We start from the raw sequence: 20,032 nt of genomic DNA, 5'->3' as shown, positions 1-20,032 counted from the left end.
ATCTACATCAATGAGAGAATTTAGATTCCTACATCAAAGAAATTAGGTCTGAATTTTCCCTTCTCCAACTTGAAAAATAAATTAACTAACAGTATACAGTATCTATTAACTGACAACCATAAGTATAGTGACCTATGTTTGTCAAGGCTCCAAAGGGTTTGCTTAGCAATAATTTGAATAAAAAGTAGGACACTAGAAACCACATAATGATAATTTTTTTTTCAAAGACAGAAAAAAAATAGAATGTTGGAAAAGGAAGAAAGAGGCATTAAAACAAACAATTTTACATGGAGCAGGTCCTGATCAAATGTACTGAAGATTCATGGGTTTTACTTGGGGAACTGTAGGCAAATTTAGAAGCTTATGCAAGGTCTGTATCTCTTGTGGTTGTGTCTATTAATAATGATTTATCAACTGAAGTAATGAGAAACTTGGTACCCTCTATACTAAAGAAACCACAGCAAATAACCGTTAATTTTTAGGATATGCTGTACTTTTTAATCACTGAAATTACTACTGAATAACCCATTGTTATTCTACATAGAAACACGTATCTTGGCTAAGAAACACACACACACACACATACACAAACATGGGGGGGGAGACATAGAGACCCCAATTTCTCACCTCTCCCTCAGGTTTTTTAAAATTATTTTTATTTGTTGCAATTATCACATTAACTCTGGTTGACAAACATCTGTGAGACAGAAGGGATTCTTTCATTAAGGAAAAGTTTTACAGAATTATAAAATCTCAGTGTTACTAGAGGCCTTATAAGACTACCTAGTCCAATGCCCTCTTTAGTAGATGAATTTCCTCCAAAACATGCTTTTTTGATGCTTTCTTTCTTCCCATTTTAAAAATTCTTTTCTGATTGAAATGTGCAAATTATACTGTCTTCATATCAATCAGACAATCCATCTATCAATCATCAATCATTTTGTTAGGTAAACATGATGTGACTGGGTATGTGTTAGTTGTATTGATAGAAAACAATTAAAAAGCTCCTGTACTCAAAGAACTTCTATTCTAATATTAAAAGGTTCAAAAGATGCTGATGAAGGAAATTGTCACCTATTAAAGTGATTGAAAATATAATTTCTGGATATTGCAAGATGTTTGGGGGGATATAAAATAATTATCCTCAAACTCTAGAGAGGGAAGGTAATGACAGTAAAGAAAATATTTTAACAGAACTAGATGAATCTGCTTTAAATCTATGTGCCAGCTCCAAAATTTAGGAATAAAGAAATATTTCAGGTTTGAAGGAATCATTAAAAGAATACAGTATTATATTCATTTGAATACAGGGTACCATTTCATGGTAAGAACTAAATATCTACAGAATTTGCTGGAAAGATGTGCTTTGCTAGAAATCATCTCTTTCCTTCTTAAACTTGGTTTCCCTGCCTGGTCATGAAAGAGTTCTCTGTCTATGATATGCCTACCTAGAAGATACTGAATGTTGAGCAATCTTAAGTCCTGTGAGAAACTTTCAGGAAGTACAATTGTTAATGAAGAACTGCAGTTTGGGATTTTTCTTAATATAATTCACCTCTGAAAGACTGATGGAACAACTTAGTATCTAGTTTTACAATTTTTTAAAAAGATCTAATTGGAAAGACTTTCAATGACATATTTCCCAAGTTGAGGTGATGCAGATTTCATAGTATTGCAATTACCAGTAAATTCTTCTAAAGCCATCTTATTTAAGAAAGCTAAGAAGTATTTCAATAGAAAAGGATTAGTTTTATTATTTTTATTTTTATTGTTGTTGCTGCTGCTGCTGTTAAATGCTACACAGTGTTCATTACAACTAGGAGCAGGGCTTGATTTATAGCCCAAAGAACCTCTCTAAAACAATTGCAATTTGTTTTTCATAAACCTGTATTAACCTCAGTCTGTCATTTTGCAAGTAAATGTATTATATTTCTGATGAGATCTGTAACAATAAAATCATCAGATTTCCCTTAAACTATATCTAGTTAGCCTTAGACCTCAGATCATTTTTTCACTTTAGACATCTTTCCTTGCCATCCCACCCTACTTCTACTATTATTGTTTCTAACTGAACTCTCATCCCTGGACTAGGCTATAAAGATCGACCAGGGCCTGCTATATTTAGATAGCCAAAATGAAATATATTTAAGAATTTTGGGACTATCTTCCTCATTATTTAAAGTATTTGTGCATTTTTATGGATAGAGACTGAAGTCATGACAAGTAATTCAACTGAGTAGTAGGTGGTGATAGTGCCTATCCATCTCTCATGTATCACTGCACCAGGGGAGGAAAAAATCTATCCTTCAGAGAAAGTAATCCAGAATTTTATTTTCTGAGGATAACAGAAGAATGTCACAGGGTAACAGAGAGATGTGTGGCAGCAAGGAATGACTAATCCCTGGAATATATTAAAAGACTCAGGAGGTAGGGAGGAGAAGGGAATGGTCTAGGGTTGTAAGGGAACAAAGTATCATACTGCACAAGTGATGGTCCTGTAATGCATGGAGTTTGGAACCATACTCAAAGGGCTATGAAACCATAAATATAGCCTTTGACCCAGCAAGGCCACTGCTAGGTCTGCAACCCAAAAGATAAAAAAAAACAAAAAAAAGAAAAAGTACCTACATATGAAAATATTTTTCGCAGTTCTGGTGGCAGGGAGTTGGACATTGAAGGGATATTCATCAATTGTAGAATGACTGAATGAATTGTTATATGTGTTTGTGATGGAATACTATTCTACTATGGGAATAGTATGGGAAATGAAAGCAGGGTCCTCTCAAAAAAACGTGGAAAGACTTATATAAACTGGTGCAAAGTGAAACATATTTTGTAAAAAGTAATAGTAATATTGTAAGATGTTCAACTGTGAATGACTTAGCTATTCTCAGCAAAACAATGATACAAGACAACTCTGAAGGACCTATGATGAAAATTCTGTTCATCCCCAGAGAAAAAGCTGAAGATATCAGAATAAAAACTAAAGTCTACCAAAACAAAACCCACTAAGCAACAACAAATAACAACAAGCCTATCAGAAATCATATGATCATATTAATAGATGCTGAAAAAGCTTTTGACAAAATACAGCATCCATTCCTATTAAAAACACTAGAGAGCGTAGGAATAAATGGACTGAACTACCAAAGGGAGAAACTATTTTTCTTTCCTCTACCCTTTCTTACCTAAGAGTTCTATGGTGGAAAGTCTTGTTCACCATATCCTTATAACCCTGTAGAAGTATAGTGAATGTATGCCTGAAAATTACTAGAATAAGAAAAGTCACAGAGCACTCTTTAATGTCAAAAGAATTACGTAGAAATGATTCAATTCACCCTTTTTGAGGAAAACCTCAGAACTTAAGATAAGAGAAACTAATTAGCCTTCAAGTTAATAGGCAAAAAAAATAAACAATTAATTCAAATTAACAGGAAAGAAATGTGTTGTGACTAATGGAATCATTGAAATGTAAACCATAGTAAAAAGGTTTCTTACAATATTTTCATCTTATCTAACCTCTCTAAATAGCATCTAGAATACAATCTTTAAAGTAAATATGCAAACAGTTGCATCAATTCTTCAATTAAGAATTCTTTGGAGTTTACAGAATTTCCTTAAGACAATATTCTCATCTAATCAGCTGATTAGATTCCACAGTAAGGGAATTAGTATTCTTATGTTTTAATTTAAAATATAATAACAATTATTATTATTATAGCTAACATATAAAACCTACTAAGTGGCAGTTACTGTGATAAGCATTTTACACTTATTATCTCACCAGGTTCTCACAATAACTGTCTGGGTTATCATTATGTCCCTCATCTAGGTGAGGTAACTGGAGCAAACAGGTTATTGAGCCTTTTCATGGTCACTCCAGTCCCCATGCTCTATTCATTCTATTTGTGCCATCCAGCTGCCAGCATGTGAGATGGTGATCCTCTTCATGTTTCAAACAACAAGACATTTATATCATGGCAAACTTTATGAATCACTGGTTCAATATAAAATACTGAAATTCAGGAAAACAGGAAATAACTAAAGTCATTTTTCGACTATAGAAGAGCAAAAATAAAAACCATTATTCAAATTAAAAGATATACTTTTACTCACATAAGTTATATATCTACAAAAGAGTGAGAAAATATAAAAGCTATTCTGGGAGAAGGATACAGAAATTGGAGATTTTATTTTAAATTTAAGCTAGGTTATGATCAGCTATGAAGGATTTCATCTTCTTAGCAGTACATAATTGAAAACAATTCAAAAGGACTTGTAATGGAAAATATCATGGAATCTGAATGAAGACTAAAGCTTACTATTTTCTGTTTTAAAATTTTATTTTATATTTTTTTTCCTCTCAGGTATTTTTTTCTGTTTTATTCTGACTCTTTACAACATGATTAATATGCAAAAATGTTTAACATAGGATCATGAATAACAAATATTAGACTACTCTTTGTTAAGGGAAGGTAGAAAGGGATGGAGAAAAATGTGGAATTCAATCCTTAGAAAAATAGTCACTGAAAACTACATTTTCATATAGTTGGGAAAATTAATTAAAAAGTTTTAAAAGACTAAGCAAATTTTCTTGTGAGGAGCTCACAGCTCATTTTCATGAAAACATTGAAAAATCTAACATTAGAATATAATGTCCCATTCTCATATAACCCAAACGCTCTAAAGGAGTTGGGAGGGTCGATAGTTTTTTCTCCTACCTTTTTCTTGAGGCTAGTTTTTTTTTTTTTTTTTTGCAAGGTAATGGTATAAAGCGACTTGTCCAAAGTCCTGCATCTAGCTGCCTCCAGCTAATTATTCTTTATAATTTGCAACAGCAGCCAGATAACATGTCTTTCTGCCTTTATCTTTCACGTCAAGCCATAATAAATTTTCCTATGCAGATATTATGATTTCAGTACCTTTTGAGAAGGCATCCTCTGCCCTAGTTTTCTAGGCTCTTCACAATCTGGTATAAAGCTATCTTTTCAGCCTTACTGAATATTACCTTATATTGAAGCACACTGGACTATACTTGGTCTCTCAAACATGGCCTCTTCTGCCCATAATCTTTTGTTCATATAGTTTTACCCCTGCTTAGAATTCTCTCCTTCCCCTTTCTTTTCACCTGTTTAATTCAAATATATTCTTTTAAACAAAGCTCCAATCCTATTTCCTCCATGAAGCTTACATTCACCTTTCCTCTATTTTCTAGTTTGGGCAGCAAGGTGGCACATTCAGGAAGACTCATTTCCCCCAGTTCAAATCCGGCCTCAGACATTTTCTAGCTGAATATCTAGAATGTCTAAATGTCTAGTTTCTCAGTTTTTTCATGTGTGAAATAACCTAGAGAAGAAAATAGCAAACTACTCCACTGTCTTTGTCAAAAAAAATTCTAAATTGGGTGATAAAGAGTCAGATATGACTGAACAATAAAAACAAAAACAATGGCAGCGAGAATATTTTGTTTTATTTTCCAATACCTTGGACTACAAGTTCTGTGAAGATATCTTAACTCCTATGTATTCTCCATCTCATTACCTAACACAGTGCTCTACTAGTAACAACTTAATAAAAAGTAGTGGAATGATTATTTGCTAGTTTTTGGTGCATATCATATGGTCATAGATGGAGAGCAGAAAGGGACATTAGAGTTATCTAATTCAACTCTCTCACATTTTAAATGATGAAACTTGAGTCTTATGGAGTTTAAATGATTTGCCCACAGTCACACAGTAACTAAACAGCAGAACCAAAATTTGAAGTCCATGACTTCTGGCACCATATCCAGAATCCTATCTCTTTTATCACAATAAATCTACTATATCCTGGTCCATAGAAAACAAGTTACATTATTATTTCTGTTATATAGTTTGATAGTACAGGACAGAAAAGAATTAAATAACACTCTAATGTCCAATAACAAATTGACCACAGGAGTAGAATTTCAAAACCCTAGCTGCATAGTTGATTCAGGAAATTTTTTATTTCTCTCTCCCACCCTGGAGTGCTTGATCCAAGAATGTTCCATATAATTGCAAAGGCACTGTCAAAGTCTTAGCCATCTTGGTGTTAATATGACATGGAGAAGGGAGGGTTGGCATACTGACACTGTTGTTTGAAGGACAGCTTTTCATGGATTTTTTTTCAAAAAGAAACAATTATTGTGATGGTTCATAATACACTCACAGCTTGAAGGCCCGAGGCACTGAGGCAGTTTATTGGGGGGTATGACCTCGTTTTCAGCTAAGCCTCTCTGGACTCTAATAGTAAGAAAAGAACAAGATCATATTTCCAAAACTTTTTTTTTTGTATCAATAAGGAGTTCAAGACATTTCCATCACAGACAAACAGAAAAGCTCAGAATCAAATAAATATGCCTTAGTGTATTCTATTTAAATATTAACAGACTTGGGATTAGTTTCTGGGATATTAATGAAGGCATAAAACACATAGCAAAATCAAATCTATATGTTTATATAGACACACATATAGACACAAATCTTCCTAAAATGTTTCATAGTCATATCCCCAAAATCTGATTTTTCTGCTATATTTACTTTCCATTTCTTTACTTTAGGATAGATTACTGTTTCTCTCTCTTTCCTTCTCATATAGGAGATTTTACACATTTTCCCTTTAATCACTTTATGAGGTCAGAATAGTGTGATAGATAAAAGCTAGCCTCATAGCCACAAACTTGGTTTCAAGAAACTCCTCTTCTTTATCTTGATTGTCTGACCCTTGACTACTTAACTATTCACTTTGCTTTTTTGTTCTTTTTTTGGTTGATTTATTTTATATTATTACAATAATTTTGTTATAAGAGTAAACCTAGACTCCCCCCAAGAAGCTGAGAAACCTCAAGAATAGTGAGAGAAAGAAAAAAATGTGTTTCAGTCTATGTTCAGATTCCAATGGCTCTGTCTCTGGGGTAAGTTGCCTTCTTTACCACAAGTACACCAGAGAAGTTGCTTCAATATTTTTCTCACAGTTGCAATTACTAGCTGTTTTCCCTCCACTTTATTCCTCCCCACTCTCATTTATTCTATTCTCTATCTGCTTTCATCCTGTCCCTGTCCAAAAGTGTTGTATCTGAATACTCTCTCTCACACAACCTTCCCTCTCTTCTATCACCTATTCTCCCCTTCCCCCCCCCCCCCCATTCCCCCTTAACCCATCCCTTTCTTCTCATTTTTCCTAGGGTAAGATTGATTTCTATACCCTATTATCACTTTTCCTTTTAGCAAGGCATTGGGGTTAAATGTCTTGTCTTGTCTAAGGTCACACTGGACAACTCACTTTTTTTTGCAAGGCAAATGGGGTTAAGTGGCTTGCCCAAGGCCACACAGCTAGGTAATTATTAAGTGTCTGACACCGGATTTGAACGCAGGTACTCCTGACTCCAAGGCGGGTGCTTTATCCACTATGTCACCTAGCCACCTCAGACAACTCACTTTGAACTATGTTAATGTTCAAGGTAACTAATACTAGAAATTGCAGAGAAGGTGTTGAATTACATTGGCAAAAGGAACTTTCACATTGACCTACTCTTTCAAAGGGAATCTCCTCACCTGGGAGTTCAATCAAGCAATGAAATTATTAGTCCATATTCTGAGTTCTATCAATATCATGATCTTTAGATATTCCTCCTTTTTGTCTCTTTGGGAAATACGCAATGTAAATAGAAACTTTCATTCATATCATTATACTAATGGAGGAAATCTTTAAGGCATAAATCCATTCGATGACTTGCCCAGCTAGTAAGCATCAGAGATGGAGTTTGAAATGAAGATTCCAATCCCTACTCTATTGCTTTTCTCTCTATTTTATTCTTTGGTGCCCCATACCACTGAAAAGTACAAGCATTTTCCAAGCTATTTATATGTTTAAAAAAGTACTTTGATTTATATATAATTTTTTGATCCTTATACCATTCCTGTAAAAAGGAAGCAGCACTGGACTAGTTACTCTTAGTAGATGGAGACTCTATCATAGACTTAGTGTTTGCTCAAAATATTGAAATCAATGGAAAAGTTAGGAACAGAATCCAAGTCTTCTTGCTCACTGTGAGTCAAATATTAATCAAGAAATTATATTTGTATATCATATACATACACACATTTGGAGGGTTATATATGCATGTATGTATGTAAAGAAATATACACATACAGAGGTAGCACAGAGGATAGAGTACCAGTCACTCATCTTCCTGAATTCAAATCTGCTTCAGAGCCTTACAAGCTGTGTGACCCTAGGCAGGTCACTTAATCCTGGATGCCTAGGTTCTTCATCTGTAAAATAAGCTGGAGTTGGAAATAGCAAAATGCTCCAATATCAATGCTAAGAAATCCCCAAATAGAGTTACAAAGAGTTAGATATAATTGAAAGTACATTTGAACATATATTTTCCTATATTTTTTGAGGATCACTTGATTTGAGAAATATGTATATATATATATATGCATATTATATGTATTATGTTTATATATATTCTACATATACATATTATCTATAGATCAATTACTTTGATCGCCAAACTCAATGTTGAAACTTATATTGCTCAAAAATGCACAATTCATTCTCTCCCTAGTTTTCAATCTTATTTGTAAATTAAGATTACAGACTAGATAGGCAATTGCAAAATTGGTATGTCTGTCTCTGTGATCTGTAGTTTGGCACCTCATATTTCTGGTACCCTTTGAATGTAAAATAATGGGAATGATAAGATATTAGTACCTTTTGATAGCCATTCAAGGCTCTATACAAAATTACTTGGTATAATTTTCACTGAGTGAGTTTTTATAACAGAGAAACCACCACAGCAATTAATACTAATTGGCACCTTGGGCAATATCAATTAAGAGACTCTAAATGACAGTCAAGGTCACTCAGCTTTTCAGGCATCCATAGAAACTAGTTTTGCAGGATTCTGATGGAACAAAATGATACGAGAGGAAAACAATACATAGACTGCACTGATTCATTGGCCATATGGAAAATGAGATTGTCCTAGTGATTAACCTAGTATTTTCGTAAATATGGAGTTTATGATAAAAAGGAAGGCTATGCAATTATTAGGTTGCTCTATAAAAATCACACCATTTCCATAATTCATTACTTTCAGAACAAAAGTTCTAGATTTATATGTAATACTAGTAAATTTAAATTTGAAAACAGAAAGGCAAACACTGAAAAAGGTCAGTGAAGCAAAATTGGACAGCAGAGGGGAGGTAGTACAATGGAAACAACACTAATTGTGGAGTTACAGGAGCCAATAATAAATCCCAGATCACTGATTTTACCATCTATGTAGTCTTGGCAAGCTATTTAAACTCTGAACCTCAGTTAATACATCCATTAAGTTCAAAGTTTAAGTTAGAAAACTTCTTAGATCCTTCTCAATTTTAAACCTATTATTTATAGGTTAAATATATTATTATACATTATCTCTATTAGGGTAGCTAGGTGACACAGAAGACAGAGTACCAGGAAGTCTTATCTTCCTGAGTTCAAATCTATATTCAGATATTTAGTAGCTGCGTGATCCTGGGCAAGTCACATAACCCTGGTTGCTTCAGTTTCTTCATCTGAAAATGAGTTGGAGAAGAAAATGACAAATTGCTTTAGTATATTTGTTAAGAAAAATCTCAAATAAGGTCATGAAGAATTAGACATGATCGAAATATCTAGATAATAGCAACTATTTTAATAGCTTACAGATATTCTTGTTCTTATTAGATTAGGAAATATTTCATAGTAAAAAGTTCATCATATAAATATAATACTCACTTGAATAATTAATACCTTAGTGGATCTCTGTTCTCATTGTAGATACATACATCTGTTGGTTTAGATAACAGTTCCAGCCTGACCTCTTTTTCTAAGTGATGCTTATTCATGTTTTACTATACTGTCTCTGTAGAATTGCTAACTAAGATACTGGGGGTGGGGGCTTCCTCTATTTTTTTTTAAATTCATGGATGTTTATTTAATTCTCCAACTTTTCAAATCTCATTTATGACTGTGCCTTATGACTGACTCCTTATGACTGACTCATTTTCAACTGATAGGGAAGAAGACCTGGAGTGAGAAAACCTGAATTCTGATCCTACATGACTGTGTGTAGATGAATCAATCTTTCATGTCTCAGTTTCCTCATCTAAAAATTTAGGGAGGGAGCTGGATTTGGTGACTTCCATAATTCCCTTTCAGCTTCAAATACATGATTCATTGATCCTGAATGTATTTTGATATTGTCTAATATTAATGCAAATTTTATTTGGTTTACTCTATGAATAAAATTCTTGGATAAATTGTTCAAATTTTTTAAAAAAAAGTCAAAGTTGAGAAATATTTTTTGCAGAAAATCATTAATAATAATGTTTATATAAGATGTTGACAAACAACTTTTGAAAAGATGAGACAATTAAGAGAATTTCATTTATATTTGTTCCTTTGTTTCAGTACAAACTGGATAAAGAATAAAATATGTAGATTCTTGACAATTAAATATAAGAGAATCTTTTCATCCACTATGCAAGTCTGAATTGATTGTTGTAGAGATTTCCCTTTGGTGCTGAGAAGGTAAGTGAATTGGATGGTCATGTAGTCCTGCTGTCAGAACTGAGACTTTGAAATCAGGTATTCCTATAGACAACATGGAGGTTCTTCTGTCTCTTTGAGGGGAAAGGGGAAGTAAAGTACAGGACATAGGAGAGTGGGAAAGCCAGTAGGAGGTTGGTCCCAATGGTTTAACAACAGGTACCAACAGCTTTAACAACAATGGTCCCAGCAGCTAGATAGCAAGCCAGCAAGCCAAACAAAGTCTGATACATACATCTACTATACCAAGATATTGTACTGGATACTGGAACTTGCAAATCATTCAAACTCTACATTCAAACTCAGAGAGCCCAACTCTGATGGGATGGCTACTTTGTTAGGATGCAAAACATACATTTATTAAAAAAAAACTATCATAGAGCAATCACTCAAAGTAAATTTTCACATGGATGACAGAAGAAGCAATACAAAGACACTCTCAAGTTCTCTCTGAAGAACTGAGAAATGATCATTGGCACAGAGCCACCTACAGTGTGGTCTGTGTTCAAAGAGGGTGTTGTGATCTATTTGTAAAACAGAATTGCAGTAATTCAAGAGACATGAGAAGTACAAATTTAGAGACATTTCCACTCCAAATGATCCCTTTGTTCTGGCCCTCTGATAGAGCATTCTGAGTTTCTGATCCAGTAAAGCTGGAAACACTACTTCAAGCATGAAGGACAACTAACTGCAATCAAGTTGACTCTCAAGCTACACCTGTTCTATCTAGATCCAGGCTCTAAACATAAAAATTTATTTAAAAAAGTAACTTAATATGTGAATACTGGGAATCTATATTCCAAAAACATGAATGATGACAATATTTTCTACCTATGTAGCTGATTTCTCCCTCTGTCAGGTTCTGACCTCCATATGTACAGAGAGGTTCTCAGTCAACTCCAATTAACATTCTGTTTTCAATTGCAGCCTCATACAGTGGTGGAAAAAGTATTCCTTTTTTTTACTGTGTGCCTCCAAGAATACAAAGCAATGGAGAGATTTATCAAAGAACTGCTAATCTAATTGTGATGGCACAACAGATGTCCCAAAAGAACCTTAGAGGAGGTACAAACTTTTCTTTTTTTTTTTAGGTTTTTGCAAGGCAAATGGGGCTAAGTGGCTTACCCAAGGCCACACAGCTAGGTAATTATTAAGTGTCTGAGACCACATTTGAACCCAGGTACTCTTGAATCCAAGGCTGGTGCTTTATCCACTATGCAACCTAGCTGCCCCAGGTACAAACTTTTCAAAGAAAACTGAATTCACTTCAATATTTAAAAAAAAATCAACAAATGTTAAACCACATTATGAGGTAGTAATTCAAAAAGTCTAGCTGTCATTGGCATACTGCTTTCTCTCTTCAAAAGCAAAGGGAAAAAATAGGTTATTTATATATCAGCAAGCATTTATAAAACTACGTTTTTATTTCTTTGTTTTTACTTTTCAAAGATAGAAAAAAACAAAAGGGTAAAAAAAGATAGTTAATCACATCCAAAACCAAATCAGGTTACTAATGGAATGAAGAAAAGTCTTAATAGATCCTCTGGAAAGATTTAAAGAGGAGAACAAATTTATTTACCTATTATACTACCTGAATTATCTATAGGACCGAAGAAATCACTAGTGATCATTGTCCCCTCCTTCAATTAGTCAATTCACTGACATCTCCCCAGAGGCAGTCAAACAGGAGTTCAAACCTAGACTGTAGCAAGTAAGATAGCAGCTTGTCTGGGGCTACAGGTAAGAGTGCAAGTAAATGACTGACAAAGTTAACAAAGGGTGTGCTCTCGCTCTCTTTCTCTCTCCATATATATGTATATGTATGTATATGTATATATATATATATATATATACATATATATATGTATATATATACACATACACACACAAACACACACACACACACACACACACACACACACACACACATATATATATATATATATATATATATATATATATATACACACACATATATACTAATGCTAAACTTTTACATTTAATCAGAATCATTAACAATTTCTACCTAACTTCTCAAAGTTTGGACAATCAGCAAAATAATAAACTAAGTCCTAATTTGCAGAATTTCCTGATTTCTGAGGTAAATATGCTGACACTGAAAACTTAACCATTGGCTCTTGGAGCCTGTATGAACTAGCTTCAAGATAAACTCTTTTCATTTCATGAACACTTATGATAGAGAATAAATTAAAATCAATCCATATCTATTAAGCACTTATAATGTTCAGGGCTTTGTGTAGACACTGGGGATTTAGAGGAGATGAAAAATTTTTATTTTTTGGATTATACTTTGCTAATGATAGTAGATTACACAAATAAATTGCTGACTCAATATAACCTAGTAGCCAGATTTATCAAATCCTAATTTTTATAACACCAAAAGAGTAGGCAGACATCCAAGATGGCAGCTCCTAGAGCTTTTCCCTACCAAAGATAAATGAAGCTTCTACTCTGACATTCAAACTACAGATCCCACCAACGAAAAAAAGAGAAGATTCAAAGAAGTTTTCAACTTTAAACATCATGGAAGATGGTGTGTCTCTTTGGGGGAGAAAAGGGGAAGTAAAATACAGGGCATGAGAGAGTGGGAAAGTCAGTAGGAGACTTTAGCCACAGTGCAATCCAGGTCCCCACAGCTTAACAACAGCAGAGGTCCCAGCAGCTAGATAGCAAGCCAGGAAGGAAGAACTCAACAACAAACAAAGTCTGAAACCTGAGAACATCAGGGTAAAAGATAGGACTGGGTTGGGAACAAACTACTGTTAAGTCAGAATCTGGACATAAAGGAGATAAAAACCTCTGTAAAGGCAAGGCCTAGACTACATAAGCAATATCTTGGCCAACAACAAGCCAGGGGATCAGACCCTAGCCCTAGGGGGGAAAAAGCTTGGATCTATACTCCCTATACCCCAGTAGCCGAACTAAAACGACAAAGATGAGCAAAAAAAAGAAAAAGAGTGCTCACTATAGAAAATTACTTTACAGACAAAGATGATAACAATGCCATGTCTGAAGAAGACAGCAAGGAAAAACCACTCACAGAGGAAGTTTCAAAACAGGCTATAAATTGGACTCAAATACAAAAGCTCATCAAAGAGTAAAAAAGAATTTAAAAACTAAAGAAGAGAGGAAGAAGAAAAATGGGAAAAAATGAAAGGCATGCAGGAAAATTCTAAAAATTAGAAGTGAACAAATAAAAACCTATGAATCTACAAGACTATGAGGTTCTATGAAACAAAATAAAAACGCTGAAAAAATTGAAGAAAAATTAAATTACTTTTAAGGGAAAATAAATGACCTGGGAAATAGATCCAGGAGAGACAATCTATGACTCATTGGGCTACTAGAATGCCTAGATAAGAAAAGAACCTGGAAAAATGCAGGAAATTGTAAGGGAAAACTGTCCCAATGTACTTGAACAAGATAACAATATAATCATTGAAAGAATCCTCAGAATCCCTCCAGAAAGAAGCCACAGGATAAAACCTCCAAGGAACGTAATAGCCAAATTCCAGAAATCTCAAATAAAGGAGAGAATATTACAAGCAGCAAAAAAAGAAAATGATTCAAAAAACAAAGGAAACACAACAAGACTAGGTTAGGACCTATCAGCCTCATCATTGAAAGGTCAGACCTGGAATAGCACATAACAGAGAGCAAAGGACCTGGGATTACCACCCAGAATGTGCTACCCTAGAAAATTCAACATATACTGTCAGGAAAAAGATGGATGTTTTGTGAAATAGAGGATTACTAGAATTTCCTGACACAAAGAACAGAACAGAAAATTCAGTTACCAAACACATTAATCAAGAGTTACATAAAAAAGGTGAATGAAAAGGGGTAAGAAAAAACAAAACAAAACAAAACAAATTCTGGTAAACACCATCAAATTGTATACAACCCTAAAAGGGAAGATATAACACTTCCAGTTCTTTAAATCTTTACTTTTCTTAGAATAATTGAAGGGTAGAATATAATTGAAGAGAATGGACCTAAAGAATATAGGTATAATAAGGTCTTATCTCTCCTCTGAAGAGGTCCAAGATCACATCACTATCTTTGAGGCAAGAAGCCCTGAAGAAAAGCAAGGGTGTTCACTTTAAACTTAAGTGTCTCATTATCCTTTGACCCATTTTAATTCTACTGTACTTAGTACTTTATCTAATGAGGGCAGCATAAACTATGAGGTCCTGAATCAGTCTCTGTAATTTGCAACCATTTGTAAAGCTCTCAAGTGAGACCTTCAGAGCCTTCTAGTACTTAGAGATCCTTAAGGTTCTTTCAGTTAATTAGATCAGGGGTCTAAACATCCTAGGTGGTGGAAGTGGGGAGGTAAAGTGGGAAAGAAAATAGACCTTGTTTCATTTAACAAGGTTTAAGCACCTTGACGCTGGTGGGGGGATGGGGGGAGGAAGTATGGATGAAAAAATAGGCTTGGGGGAAGGGGCACAAATAGGCCAAAAGTGATATGGATTTGGATGGTACTTTGGCTGATAAGGAGGATTTGTGTATACTTGAAAGATACTTGAAAATGGGGTAAGATAAAAAAATGATTATAATTTAAATTTGATGTAATTTAAGTCAATGCTACTTATCAAACAATCAAGTAAACAATCTGTTAACTTGATAAAAATATGAGTTTCTCAAGCAAATGATCAAACTGTGATTGATGATACCAGATTAATAGTATTAGAATGACAAATAGCAATAAGGAAGTATGCACAAAGATTTATAATTTTGGAGGGAAAGAAAGGAGAATGTGAATGCTGAATAAATTTTATTGAATAGATTTAGCCCAGAAATAGAATAAGATATATTCCCACTTGGGTTTAAAAATTTACCCTAATCTACAGGGAAAGGGAAAAGTGAAAGTATAAGTGAAAATAAACTGAAAGTTAAATTTTTTAAAAGAAAAGTCAAAGGGGAAAGGTAGTAAAATTTTGGTGAGAGGAATAAGAGAAAAGGAAACAGAAAAAGATAAGTGGAGAAAGCATGGAGGGAAATACAGAATTTGACATCTTAGCTGTAAATGTGAATGGCATGAAGTGTGCTATAAAATGGAAGTGGATAGTGGAATGAATCAAAAACCAAAATCCTACAATATTTTGTTTACAAGAAACCCATTTGAAGCAGAGAGATAAACACAGGGTAAAGGCAAAAGGTTGGAGTAAAATATGTTATGACTCAGTTGAAGTAAAAAAAAATCAGGGATAGTGATCCCAATATCAGATAAAATAAAAGAAAAAATCAATCTCATTAAAAGGGATAAGGAAGGAAAATACATTTTCATGTAATGAAGCTATATCATTACTAAACATGTATGTACCTAGTGGTATAGCATCCAAATTCCTAGAGGAAATGCGAGTCAATTACAAGGAGACATGACATAGCAAAACTTTAATAATGGGGGACCTCAGTCTCCTTCTCTCAGAGCTAGATAAATCTAACAACAAATAAATAAGAAGGAAGTTACGGAGGTGAATGAAATCTTAGAAAACTTAGAAAGGATAGACTTCTGGGGAAAACTTAATAGGGATAGAAAAGAATATACTTTTGTTTCAGCAGTACCTCGAACCCTTTCCAAAATTGACCATGTCCTAGGGCACAAGGACCTTAAAATTCTGTTGAGTCCCAGTTCTGGACTCCCTCAATCTTCCCCAGGCAAGCATTGGAGGGGCAGGAGATAAGGATGACAAGGAAGATAAGTACTCCATCAAGATCTCCAAGTGATTCCTTTATTCACCAGAATAAAAGTGCTTAAATATCCTTAAATATCCTTCCCAGTACCTAATCTACTCCCACTCCCATGGCACTTAGTAAAACAACCTTCTGATGCTCAAGGACACCAGGTGAATATAGTTAACATTGCTCCCACAGTGCCTAACAATAATCAAATGCAGAAATGCAGAAATAATAAATACACACTTCTCAGACCATGATGTAAAAAAATTACAAGTAATAAAGGGTCCTGAAAGATAAACCAAGAACTAATTGGAATTTAAATAAATTTATCTTAAATAATGGGTTGATCAAACAGGAAATAATAGAAATAATCAATAATTATATCCAAGAAAATGATAATAATGAGACATCATGCCAAAATTTATGGGTTGTATTCAAGTCAGTTTTGAGAGGAAACTTTATATCTCTAAATGAATAAAATACAAAAAGAGGAGATCAGTGAATTTGGTATTCAACTAAAAAAGCTAGAACAAGAAGAAATTAAAGATCCTTAATTAATAATTAATTAATAATTAATAATTAAATACCAAATTAGAAATTCTGAAAATCAAGGGAGAATTTTAAAAAATTGAAAACAAGAAAACCATTCATCTCAGAAATAAAACTGAGTTGGTTTTATGAAAAAGCCAATAAAATAGAAAAACCTTTGATTAATCTGGTTCAAAAAAAAGAAGATAATAAAATTACCAGTATCAAAAATGAAAAGAGTGAACTAACCACTAATGAGGAGGAAATTAAAGACATAATTCAGAGCTACTTTTCAAAACTGTATGCCAATAATTGGATAACCTGAGTGAAATGAGTGAATATTTACTAATAACACAAACTTCTCAAATTAACAGAAGAGGAAATAAGTTACTTAAATAACCCCATTTCAGAAAAAGAAATTGAAGAAACTATCAATAAACTCGCTAAGAAAAAGTCTCCAGGTCCAGATGGATTTACAAGTGAATTCTACCAAACATTTAAGGAACAATTAATTCCTATTCTACAAAAACTACTTTTAAAAATAGGAAAGGAAGGAGTTCCATCACACATCTTTTATGATGCTAACTTGGTGCTGATACCTAAACCAGGAAGAACCAAAACATACAAAGAAAATTATAGACCTATCTACCTAATCAATATTGAATCTTCAGTAAAATTATATCATTGATACCACAGCAAGTTATTACAAGGATAATGTACCATGATCAGGCATAATTTATACCAGACAGGCAAGGATGATTCAATATTAGGAAAATACTCAACATAATTAAACTTATCAATAGCAAAACCAGCATAAAACATATCATTATCTCAATAGATGCTGAAAACGTCTTTGATAAAAATACAATATTCATTCTTACTAAAATTACTAGGGAGTTTAGGAATAAATGGAATTTTTCCTTAAAATATTTATTAGTATCTATCTAAAACCATCAAAAAATATTATGTGTAATGGGAATAAACTCAGAACATTTCCAATATAATCAGGAGTGAAACAAAGATGCTCATTATCACCATTATTATTCAATATAGTATTAGAAATGCTAACTTTATCAGTAAGAGAAGAAAAAGAAATTGAAGGAAACAGAAATGGCAATGAGGAAGCAAAACTTTCACTCTTTGCAGATGATATGATCGTATACTTAGAGAACTCCAAGAAATCATCTAAAAATTTCCTTGAAACAATTAAGAAATTAATTAAAGTAGCAGAATATAAATATAAAATAAACCCCCATAAATCATCAGCATTTCTATATATGAACAGCAAAACCCAAAAGCAAGAGAGAGAGAAATTTCATTTACTATAACTGTAGATAACATTAAATACTTGGTAATATACCTCCCAAGACAAATCCAAAAACTATATGAACAAAATTATAAAGCACTTTTCACTCAAATAAAGTCAGATATAAATAATTGGAAAAATATCAAATGCTCATGGTTAGGTGAAGCCAATATAATAAAATGACAATTCTACCCAAATTAAATGACTTATTCAGTACCATACCAGTCAAATTACCAAATAACTACTTTACTGAACTAGAAGAAAATAGTAACAAAATTCATTTGGAGCAGCAAAAGAGCAGGAATAGGAAGGAAACTGTTGAAAAAAAAAATGTAAAAGAAGGTGGTCTAGCTCTACCAGACCTACAACTATACTATAAAGCACCAGTCAGCAAAACTACCTGGTACTGGTTAAGAAATAGAGTAAGGGATCAGTGCATTAGGATAGGTTCAAAAGAAGTTGCAGTCAGTAACTACAACAATCTACTCTTTGACAAACCCAAAGACATCAGCTTCTGGGATAAGAACTCGCTATTTGGCAAAAATTGTTGAAATATTGGAAATTAGTATGGCAAAAACTAGGCATAGATCCACATTTCACACCCTATACCAAAATAAGTTCAAAATGGGTATAGGATTTAGACATAAAGAGTGATATCATAGATAAATTGACCAAGAAATACTCTACCTATTATATCTATGGAAAGGAAATAATTTTATAACCAAACAAGAATTAGAGCACATTAAAAACTTCAAAATGAATGATTTTTAATATATTCAATTAAAAACGGTTTTGCACTAATAAAATCAATGCAGCCAAAATTAGGAAAGTAGAAAGCTGGAAAACAATCTTCACAACTAGGACTTCCAATAAAGGTCTCATTTCTACAATATATAGAGAATTACATCAAATTTATAAGGTCAACACATCATTCCCCAATTGATAAATAGTCAAAGGGTATAAACAGACAGTTTTCAAATGTAGAAATTAAAGCTATATATATAATCATGTGAAAAATCCTCCAAATAATTATTGATTAGAGAAATGCAAATTAAAAGAGCAATGAGGCATCATCCCACACCTATCAGATTAGCCTGGATGAGAAAAACTCCTGCTGGTGGAGTTGGGAATGGATCCAACCTTTCTGGATAGCAATATGGAACTATTCCCAAAGAGCAATAAAATTATTCATTCCCCTTGACCAACAATTCCATTTCTAGGTCTATGTCCAAAAGAAATGACAAAAAAGGAAAAGTCCTACATGTTCCAAAATATTCATAACAGCTCTTTTTGTAGTGCAAAGAATTGGAAATTGAGGTACCCATCAATTAGGGAATGGCTAAACAAGTTATAATATATGAATACTATGGAATATTATTGTTCTATAAGAAACCATATAATGGTTGGATTCTAGAGAAACATGGAATAACTTACAGGACCTGATGTTGAGCAAAAGGAAGAGAATCAAGAAACAACATCAACAACAGCATTGTGAGATGAACAACCTTGAGGGAAGCATCTCGTCTCAGCAGTTCAGAGAGCTAGAACAACTGTATTAGACTGGCCATGGATTATGTTATCCCCATCCAGAGGAAGAAAAACAAAACAAAACAAAATGTACACATGCAAAAACAACCTTTCAAAATTTGATGAACATTATAAAAATTATCTCTTATGGTTCTATTTCTCTTATTCCTAATTCCTCATACTGAATATAACTAATCTGTAAAAATGTTTATCAAAAATATGTATCTTCACTGTTCACTGCTGAGGGGAGAAGGGTGAGAAGGGCGGTGGAAGGAAATTTTGTAACTGAAAAAATATACATGTGCATATGGATGAAAATAATTTAAAATGTAGCTAGGATCATGATGATGAGATGATAGA

Source organism: Macrotis lagotis, chromosome X (assembly GCF_037893015.1).
Source record: "Macrotis lagotis isolate mMagLag1 chromosome X, bilby.v1.9.chrom.fasta, whole genome shotgun sequence".
In the NCBI taxonomy this organism is placed as follows: Eukaryota; Metazoa; Chordata; class Mammalia; order Peramelemorphia; family Peramelidae; genus Macrotis; species Macrotis lagotis.
The sequence above is the reverse complement of the archived record's forward strand: the minus strand, read 5'-3'. Positions refer to the sequence as shown.